Genomic DNA, 10,233 nt, shown 5'->3' with positions numbered 1-10,233 from the left:
TACAGGGAAAAAAAATCAGTGAACAATGTAAATTAAAAAATCGTCATACCTCGTACTCAAAACAATAATTAATGTAAACTCTCTCTTTCCATGGTTTCCTTGAATTCAATGTAAAATTTAGAAAAGGAAAAAGAAAAAAGCAATTTGAACAAAAAAAATAATATAAATTAGGAAATAGGGACAAAAAAAAATGTAAAGAAAGAACAAAATCATAGAAAATAAAGTAAAAAAAAAAAAATGATAACCACTAATATAATAGAAAATAACTATTTTTTTATATACTTTTTCCAGTTCCAAAGAAATTTGTAGGTATAGGAAGAAACTACGGTCAGATAAATATTTTTTAATTCGACCATCATTCTTATATATAGCGTAAAAGAAACTACTTTTTCAACAAAAATAAAAAATAATATAAATTATCAGTGCAAAAATAAGGATATAAAATCAAATCAGAAAAACAGAAGCACATAAAATAAATACAAACATATTATTTACAATTCTATTGAACACAACCCCGACAAACTTGAAAGACAAACTAAAAAAAAAAGGCTATAGCAGTATTACAAACAAAAAGGTTCCAACAATAGCAAAAACTTCGCTCTCTTTGCTTTGAGCACCACTCTCCTGTAATGTAAACAACATTGCAGTTTTGCATAGCCACAAACCATTACTTCTCCATATATTTATTTGAGAAAGCGAGAGATATTGAAGTGACTTTTGACATTTCCCAAAGAAAAAAAAACTGGCATTTGACTCTTTGAGGTTTAGTTTATAACGGACATTTAGTGGGAGGGGAAGCAGTGTTAGAGTAAAAGATTTTACTTAAAGGAAGAGAGAGGTAGAAATTAGTGAGAATTTAATGACAACAAAATTAAATGTTTCTATTCATTTTCTATTCAATGGAAGAGATTTGATTAGGAATACGTTTCTATTCATTTTTTATTCAATATAAGATAATTAATTAGTCATATTAAATGCACCATTTATTTTACTTGAAATACACAGACCGGTTTAGTTTTACTTAAATTTCCAGTTTTTTACTTAAATGGCCGGTTCAAAATTTAAAAGTATGGATTCATGCCACGTGTCTTAATTCTAGGCCAATTCTAAGTTAGAACTCGGCTTTTATATATATATGAAATGACAAGAACTTATACGAGATTTGACTAAATGTGGAGAGTTGAAATAAACTATATAGTATTAATTTGTTATAGTATAAAATACCAAAATGTATATATAGTACGTATACAAGTTAATGTAAACCCTAACCCTACCTATGCTATATATAGCTTCAATCTAGGGTTATTTTTTAATAAATAGTATATGTATAATATTATGTATATAGTATTGCATGGAAGTTAATTGGCATATATTCTTAAAGGAATATATATTATACGGATGTAAACCCTAACCCTAAGTATATATACTATGTATAGCACTAAACTATGGTTAGAGTTCAATAAAAAAAATATACGAAAAAAAGCATATATGTTGAATTAAAGTAGTATTAATTTGTTAAAGTATGAGGTTTAAATATATATCTATATATAACACAACTCTAGGGTTAGGGTATATAAATTGTATATATACATTATGTACATAGTATCACTACAAAAAAAACGACTTTTTGAGCCATTTTTGTTGGAGTTGTTTTAACAAAATAAATATAATTTGAGCCATTTTTAACTAAACCGGTTCAAATTAGAGTCGTTTTTAAAAAAGTGGCTCTAATTAGAGCTTTTAACCAAAACGGCTCTAATTAGAGTTGCTTTTTTAAAACAGCTCAAAATTATTTATAGCCGTTTTTGTTAAAATGGCTTCAATTTGAGCTTCTTTTCTAAAACGGCTCTAATTAAAACTGCTCTAATTTGAGCTGTTTTACCAAAAATTGTTCGAAATGGAGCCATCTTGATCAAAACGATTGATCACATATGATCGTACCACGATCGATCACATAAATTGTACCATGATCTATCACACTTAGATAGTACCACCATCTATCACATAGATCATACCACGATCAATCACACATGATCGTACCACAATCGATCACATAGATCGTACTACGATCGATCACATAGATTATGCCACGACCTATGATCACATTGATCGTACCACGATCGATCACATTGATCGTACCACGACTGATCACATTGATCGTGCCAGGACTGATCACATAGATCGTACCACGACCTATCACATTGATCGTACCACAACCGATCATATAGATCGTACCACGACCTATCACAATGATCGTACCACGACTGATCATATAGATCATACCACGACCTATCACGTAGATCGTACCACGACCTATCACATTGATCGTACCATGGCCGATCACATAGATCATACTATGACTTATCACATTGATCATACCACAATCGATCACATTGATCGTACCACGTTCCATCACATAGACTGTACAATGATCGATCACATAAATCGTACCACGATCAATTACTTAGATCGTACAACGATCGATCACATAGATCGTACCATGATCCATCATGTGTCAAATGTTCCCCCTAAAACTACCAAAAAATGTCAATGTTCCCTCTAATGACAAAAATACATTTCATAAAATTATTAAAATAAAAAAAATAAGATAAAAAAAATTATAGAAATAAATAAATAAATAAATAAAAACTGGTTTTAATTTTTTTTTTCGTTTGTTTCTATAATTTTTTTTTTAAACAAAAATTTGTTTTTTCCTTTTTTCTTTAATTTTTTTAATTTTTTTTTTTAAAATATATTTGTTTTTTTAGTTTTTTTTTTTATTTTTTTTTGTAGATTATTTTCGTTGGAGCCCTTTTGGGCGAAAACAACTCCAAGTCGTTTTGGGGGGGGGGGGGGCAATATTCGTGTCCTGCGAGCCCTTCATCTTTTTGTTCAAAATTTTTTTGTTTCTTTTTCTCTAATAAAATGTACCCACTTGCCACTGCCCCACACAACTCCTTTTTCTCCTTTCTATTTCTTTTTCTTTCTTCTTTCTTGTATCTCCTCTTCTCACCTGAACCCAAAGAGATGAAAAGAGAGAGTTTGAGAGAGGGTGAGACTGAGAGATAGAGATTGAGAGAGAAGAGTCTAAGAGAGGGTGAGACAGAGAAGGAGAGACCGAGAGTGAGGGAGTTCGAGAGAGAGAGCTGGGAGCCAGGAGAAACGTCGATCGGAGTAGAGAGGAGATCCGGTGAACCCGTGACCCAAAGACCCGATCTTCCATGGATTGACAACCGGTGGAGCTAGAAGCTGATTTCTGGCGATTAGAAGCAATTTTTGGCAACTGGGCAAGGGGTCGAGTCGGAACCCATGATTTTCGGTTAGTTTCTACACAATGAATAACCCCTAGAACTGAAGAGCAAATTATTTCTAGAATTTGTTGGGAAGTGAGATCTAGAGTGATGGCCAAGTTCCCAACTAGAATGGACGTTCATCGCTTTTAATTTGTTGGCAGTGGCTGTTACTCTGTTTTGATTTTTCTTGAGTTGTGGAGGTGTGTGCTTCTTGCTTCTTTGGTTGTATTGTGTTGTGTGTTGTGGTGTTTGCTCTGCTGTTGAGTTGGGTGTGTCTTGGTTTGCTGTTTGGATGCAGGCATCCAGGTTTTGTTTCTTGTTGAACTTCGAATCCAGTTTTGACTGGAGTGTAGTTTTCTGTGTTTGGTTATAAAGCTTTTAGTTCATAAAAAAAAAAAAAAATGACTTCCATGATTTCCAGCGATTTCCGGAACCCTTGATTTCCGGTTAGTTTCTGCACAATTACTTCCATGATTTAATTTGTGTATTCTTATCCTTTTCTGGGTGAGTTTGAGTCGTTGTCTGTGGTAAAAGACAATGAACTGCTTAATACAATTTCGTCTGCTGGTACTGGCTTGAGAAAACAGCAAATTGCAAGACCCATATTTTATAAATTGGTATATCAGTATATGTTAAGCATTCATGTTGGCCTATTGGCTATATAATCGATGCAATGGGTTCTTTATAAGTTCAAATTAGGTTGAATTATATGTTGATATGAGATGATTTTAATCGTAAAACAATCCTTCCTAGATTTGAGTAATCAACTGCTGCGTCTAGGAATTGTTGCAAACCAGAATTTAGAACTTTATATAAGGTATTACCAATATATATATATATATATATTTATTTATTTATTTAGAGCCGTTTTCGGGTTTAGGGACCCTAAAACGGCTCTAAAAAAAATTATGGTTTTTTTATTTTTATTTTTATTTTTTAAAAAAGTTTAGAGCCGTTTTAGGGTCCTTAAAATGGCTGCAATTAGTTAGAGCCGTTTTGGTCCAAATTGACTCCAACTGATTTGAGCCGTTTTTTCTAAAACAGCTCAAACTGGGACTTTAACACTTGATATGTGTAGCCATTTTGAAAACGGCACCAAAAAAAGGTCTCAAACCATTTTGAGCCGTTTTAAGGCCTTAAAACGACTTCAAAAAAGGGGCTCAAAACATCTATTTTTTTTTTTGTAGTGTATTAACCCCCAAGTTGACATATATATTTTTTGAAGCATATATATTTTAAATTTGTACGTAGTACACAAATCTAAACCTTAACTATATGTATATATACTATATATAGCACTAAACTAGTGTTAGGGTTCAATATATAAAATATATCATTAACACATGTATTAAGATAATCAAGGACTTATACGAGATTTGACTAAATGTAGAAAGTTGAAATAAATTATATAGTATTAATTTGTTATAGTATAAAATACCAAAATGTGTATATAGTACGTACACTGGTTAATGTAAACCTTAACCCTACTTATGCTATATATAGCTTCACTCTAGGGTTATTTTTTAATAAATAGTATATGTACAATATTATGTATATAATATTGCATGGAAGTTAATTGGCATATATTCTTAAAGGAATATATATTATACGGATGTAAACCCTAACCTTAAGTATATATACTATATATAGCACTAAACTAGGGTGAGAGTTTAAGAAATAAAATATACGAAAAAAAAAATATATGTGTTAAATTAAAGTAGTATTAATTTGTTAAAGTATAAGGTTTAAATAAATATATATCTATATATAGCACAACTCTAGGGTTAGGGTATATAAATTGTATATATACGTTATGTACATAGGATTAACCCCCAAGTTGACATCTATATTTTTTGAAGCATATATTTTAAATGTGTACGTAGTACACAAATCTAAACCCTAACTATACGTATATATACTATATATAACACTAAACTAAGGTTAGGGTTCAATATATAAAATATACCAATAACACATGTATATACTATATAATGACTTATACGAGATTTGTGTACTATGTGGAGAGTTGAATGGAGTTCAACTTGCCCTCCTTCACGTACATGACCCTCCAGGATAGTCTGACATACCATCAATTGCTGAGGTGGTCAGTTCAGGCAGTGGGCATTGAAATATAAGTATAGGGCATCTGTTCGGACACAGTCTCCAAGGTTTGAAATGCTAGATTTGTTATTTAAGCGTGTGTCTGAAACTGGAGATGAAGGCCCTTATTAATTAGGGAGCTTTTGATTAACTTCTATAAGAGTTCAAGCCGGATTAGGAAACAGCGGCCCTGGTCGAATCATTATATTTAGAGATGGCGTCAGCGAGTCACAATTTAACCAAGTTTTGAACATTGAATCGAATCTATATAATGATAGAGGCATGCAAATTTCTATCTTTGTAGGGTATGCTGGAATGCTCGGGACCACAAGGCCAACACATTACCATGTTCTATTTGACGAGGTTGGCTTTTTGCAGATGATCCTCATGAACTTGTGCATTCATTTTCTTATGCGTACCAGGCAAGCACAATTGCAGTTTATGTATATAGTATTAATATATTGCAAATTGTTATATTTTTTAAAGTATATGTTTTATATGTGTAGTACACAACCCCAACCCTACATATATATACTATATATAGCATTAAACTAGGGTTAATGCTATATATACATTATTTATATATATACTAAAAAATATGTATATAGAATTAATTAAAACAAGTATATATTCTTAATATATATACTATATATATCTATATTGTATATATTACACAAATATAAACTCTAGACTAGCCATACGTATATATGCATGCTAAATAAATACTAAACTAGAGTTAATTAGAGTTCAAATCATAGAATATACCAAAATATGTACGTAGTATTAATTAAAAGTTGTATTTATTTTTTAAAACATTTATTTTTTCAAATGTCAATAAAATAAAATAAAAATTACAACAATTAGCCACGTGTACATATGACACGTGACCATTTAGCGACGTGGGATTAGCCCACATTGTAAAGACCAAGAAAATAAATAGCGAGTTTAGCATTTAATAAATTATATTTATTGAATTGATGGGATTAATAATAAATCCTAAGTAGATAAATTTATATGATTGGTGTTGGGGATAAATCCCACTCAACCCCATCCAAAGAGAAGATTCAAAAGTCAAATAGGTCCAAACAGATAAGAATAATGATAAGATAAGAATAATGATCATATCAGAGGTCTAAGAAGATATCAGATCAGAAGTCTAAGAAGATGTCAGATCAGAAGTCTAAGAAGATATCAGATTGGAAGTCTAAGAAGATATCCAATTAGAAGTCTAGTAAAGGATTGAAGTCCAATTAGAACTCGGACAGCAGTTCTAGATCAACAAGGAGCAGGAGTCCTAATCCAGGTTTGACTCCACCTCTATGCCTATAAATAGGCCCATACCCCAGGTATAAACTAAGACTCAATTTTATGCACAAAGCATTATTTCCTCACAGAAGCTAACTTAGGCATCGGAGCGGGACCCCCGGAAGGGTCCCTAGGTTTTGTTGTTTTGCAGAGTTATTGAGAAGAGTGAAGAACATCAAAGGAACGTGCAGATTCACACCATACCGGAAACTGTACCAACAGTTTGGCGCCGTCTGTGGGAAACGATTATTCGTTCCTCATAAAAGAAAAAAAAAGATCCATCATGGTGATGAACACACGTTCCGGAAGCCAGACCAATCGACAGCCCGTGGCCCCACAGGAACCGGCTATTCAGAATAATTTGCAGCCTCCACCGAACCCTCCCCCGGGGGGTGGAGATCAAGATCGCATAGCAGCGTTGGAAGCCCAGATTGACGACTTAAATGCAGAATTGTTACGCATGAGGCAGAGACAGCCCAATCCCGAGATGAACAGGGATGAGCGTGAGGAAGAAGATCACAATAGCAACATTAATCCTCGGAGGGAGGATGACCGCCAAGGAGATCTGAGCAGAATTATTGCCGAGCTGGAGAGAAGGTGCACGTACATGGAGATGGAAAGAAAGGACAAAGGCAGATCCGTAATGGTGGACAAGCTCCTAATGGGTACAGACTCACCCTTCACCAGACGGGTGGCAGACTATCAGCTTTCCGATAAGTTTAAGGTACCCCAAATTCTAAGTTATGCAGGAGACAGAGATCCCTTGGATCACCTAGAGAATTTCAAAGCTCATCTAGACCTTCACGGGACACCCGATGAAGTAGCATGTCGGGCCTTCCCTCTTACTCTTTCGGGGAATGCCCGAGATTGGTTCACGAAGCTGCCCCCGAATTCCGTTGATCAGTTCAAGGAATTGTCCAAGATATTCCTAACGGAGTTCTTGGCTTTCCGGACAAGGAAGAAGCCTTCGGGATATTTGCTATCATTGCACCAGCAGGGCAATGAGAGTCTTAAGGAGTTTATGGCTCGGTTCAACCGAGAGAAGGCTACGGTCGAAGATCCGACCGAGGATATGATTTTTGCTGCCATTTATCAGGGAATTTCACCCGAGGAGCCTTTGATGAAGAAGTTGATCCGGAAGCAACCGAGTACCTTGCAGGGCCTCATGGATAAGGTAGAAGAATTCATCAATCAGGAAGAGACGCTGAAATCTATGGCCAGTTCTAGACTACCCCAAGAGACAGCCCCAGAAAAGAAAAGGAAAGAACTCAAGAAAGCTGATTGGGAAGAGCAGAGGCAGGTAAAGAAGTTCAAAGATTACAACTTTACACCTCTCAATGCCGAGATATCAGAAGTCCTCATGGAGATCAAGAGAGATCCGGCGTTTCGGGAACCGCAAAAGATACCAGGTAATCCTCCTTATAGGAATGCAGGGAAGTATTGTGATTTCCATAAACAAGCAGGTCATTACACTGAGGGGTGCGTAACCCTAAGGTTGTTAATAGAAGAATTCATAAAGAATGGCAAGTTGGTTCGGTTCTTGGGAGAGCGACGGAACCATCAAGGAAATAACAGGCCTCGGAATCATCAGGACTATCAGCCCCGAGATCAACAGCCACGGGATTACTATCCCCGAGACCGTCCTCAGCTAGACGAAAGGCATCAAGAGAATGCTCCCCGAGATGACATAGAAAGAAGAGAGGACCGAAGAAGCAGAAGCCCACAGCATAGAGAGCCGAGGCAACAGCAGTATCTGCCCGTGATCCCATAAAAAGGACTCTCGGGAATTTCAGGCTTGCTTTTATTTTTTAGTATTTATATTTGCAAAGAACTAGACTTTTATTTTTAATTCAGACTAGACAGAAAATTCCCCAGATTTTGGGAATAAGTATTTTCAGAATAAATGAATAAAGCTGACTTAAGCATCGGAGTGTTCCCGGTCTAGGGACCAGGAACCCGTTGATGTTGTTTCTTTTGCAGGCAAAAACTCTCGGATCAGTCCTAGCCGAGAGTCTCGGATCAGTCCTAGCCGAGATCAAGAAGAAAGGGGGGTCGTCTCGGATCAGTCCTAGCCGAGAGTCTCGGATCAGTCCTAGCCGAGATCAAGAAGAAAGGGGGGTCGTCTCGGATCAGTCCTAGCCGAGAGTCTCGGATCAGTCCTAGCCGAGATCAAGAAGAAAGGGGGGTCATCTCGGATCAGTCCTAGCTGAGACCAAAACTTCTCGGATCAGTCCTAGCCGAGAAGGAGCCTCTCGGATCAGTCCTAGCCGAGAGCAAGAACAACTTCTCGGATCAGTCCTAGCCGAGAAGGAGCCTCTCGGATCAGTCCTAGCCGAGAGCAAGAACAACTTCTCGGATCAGTCCTAGCCGAGAAGGGGCCTCTCGGATCAGTCCTAGCCGAGAGCAAGAAAAACTTCTCAGATCAGTCCTAGCCGAGAAGGAGCCTCTCGGATCAGTCCTAGCCGAGAGCAAGAAAAAACTTCTCGGATCAGTCCTAGCCGAGAAGGAGCCTCTCGGATCAGTCCTAGCCGAGAGCAAGAACAACTTCTCGGATCAGTCCTAGCCGAGAAGGAGCCTCTCGGATCAGTTCTAGCCGAGAGCAAGAAAAACTTCTCGGATCAGTCCTAGCCGAGAAGGAGCCTCTCGGATCAGTCCTAGCCGAGAAGGAGAGTCTCGGATCAGTCCTAGCCGAGAGCAAGAAAAAACTTCTCGGATCAGTCCTAGCCGAGAAGGAGAGTCTCGGATCAGTCCTAGCCGAGACCAAGAAGAAAACTCTCGGATCAGTCCTAGCCGAGAGTCTCGGATCAGTCCTAGCTGAGAGAAAGGAGCATCTCGGATCAGTCCTAGCCGAGAGCAAGAAGAAACTTCTCGGGGGGTCGGATTTAACCCTCGGGTTTTGCAGGTTTTTCAAGATACAGGGAGAAAACTCTAAGGAGAAACAAGAAGGTAATTGGGGGGTAAGATTTAACCCTCAGGTTTTGCAGGTTAGCAGGTTTTCAGAAGGAGACAAAGATCGGGTTTCCTTAGACATGGAATTCCCATTATTCAAGCAAGCTTCGGATAAGGGAATTGGGGGGTAACTGTTGGGGATAAATCCCACTCAACCCGATCCAAAGAGAAGATTCAAAAGTCAAATAGGTCCAAACAGATAAGAATAATGATAAGATAAGAATAATGATCATATCAGAGGTCTAAGAAGATATCAGATCAGAAGTCTAAGAAGATGTCAGATCAGAAGTCTAAGAAGATATCAGATTGGAAGTCTAAAAAGATATCCAATTAGAAGTCTAGTAAAGGATTGAAGTCCAATTAGAACTCGGACAGCAGTTCTAGATCAACAAGGAGCAGGAGTCCTAATCCAGGTTTGACTCCACCTCTATGCCTATAAATAGGCCCATACCCCAGGTATAAACTAAGACTCAATTTTATGCACAAAGCATTATTTCCTCACAGAAGCTAACTTAGGCATCGGAGCGGGACCCCTGGAAGGGTCCCTAGGTTTTGTTGTTTTGCAGAGTTATTGAGAAGCGTGAAG

This window comes from Alnus glutinosa, chromosome 5 (assembly GCF_958979055.1).
Source record: "Alnus glutinosa chromosome 5, dhAlnGlut1.1, whole genome shotgun sequence".
In the NCBI taxonomy this organism is placed as follows: Eukaryota; Viridiplantae; Streptophyta; class Magnoliopsida; order Fagales; family Betulaceae; genus Alnus; species Alnus glutinosa.
Note: the sequence above shows the minus strand (reverse complement) of the source record.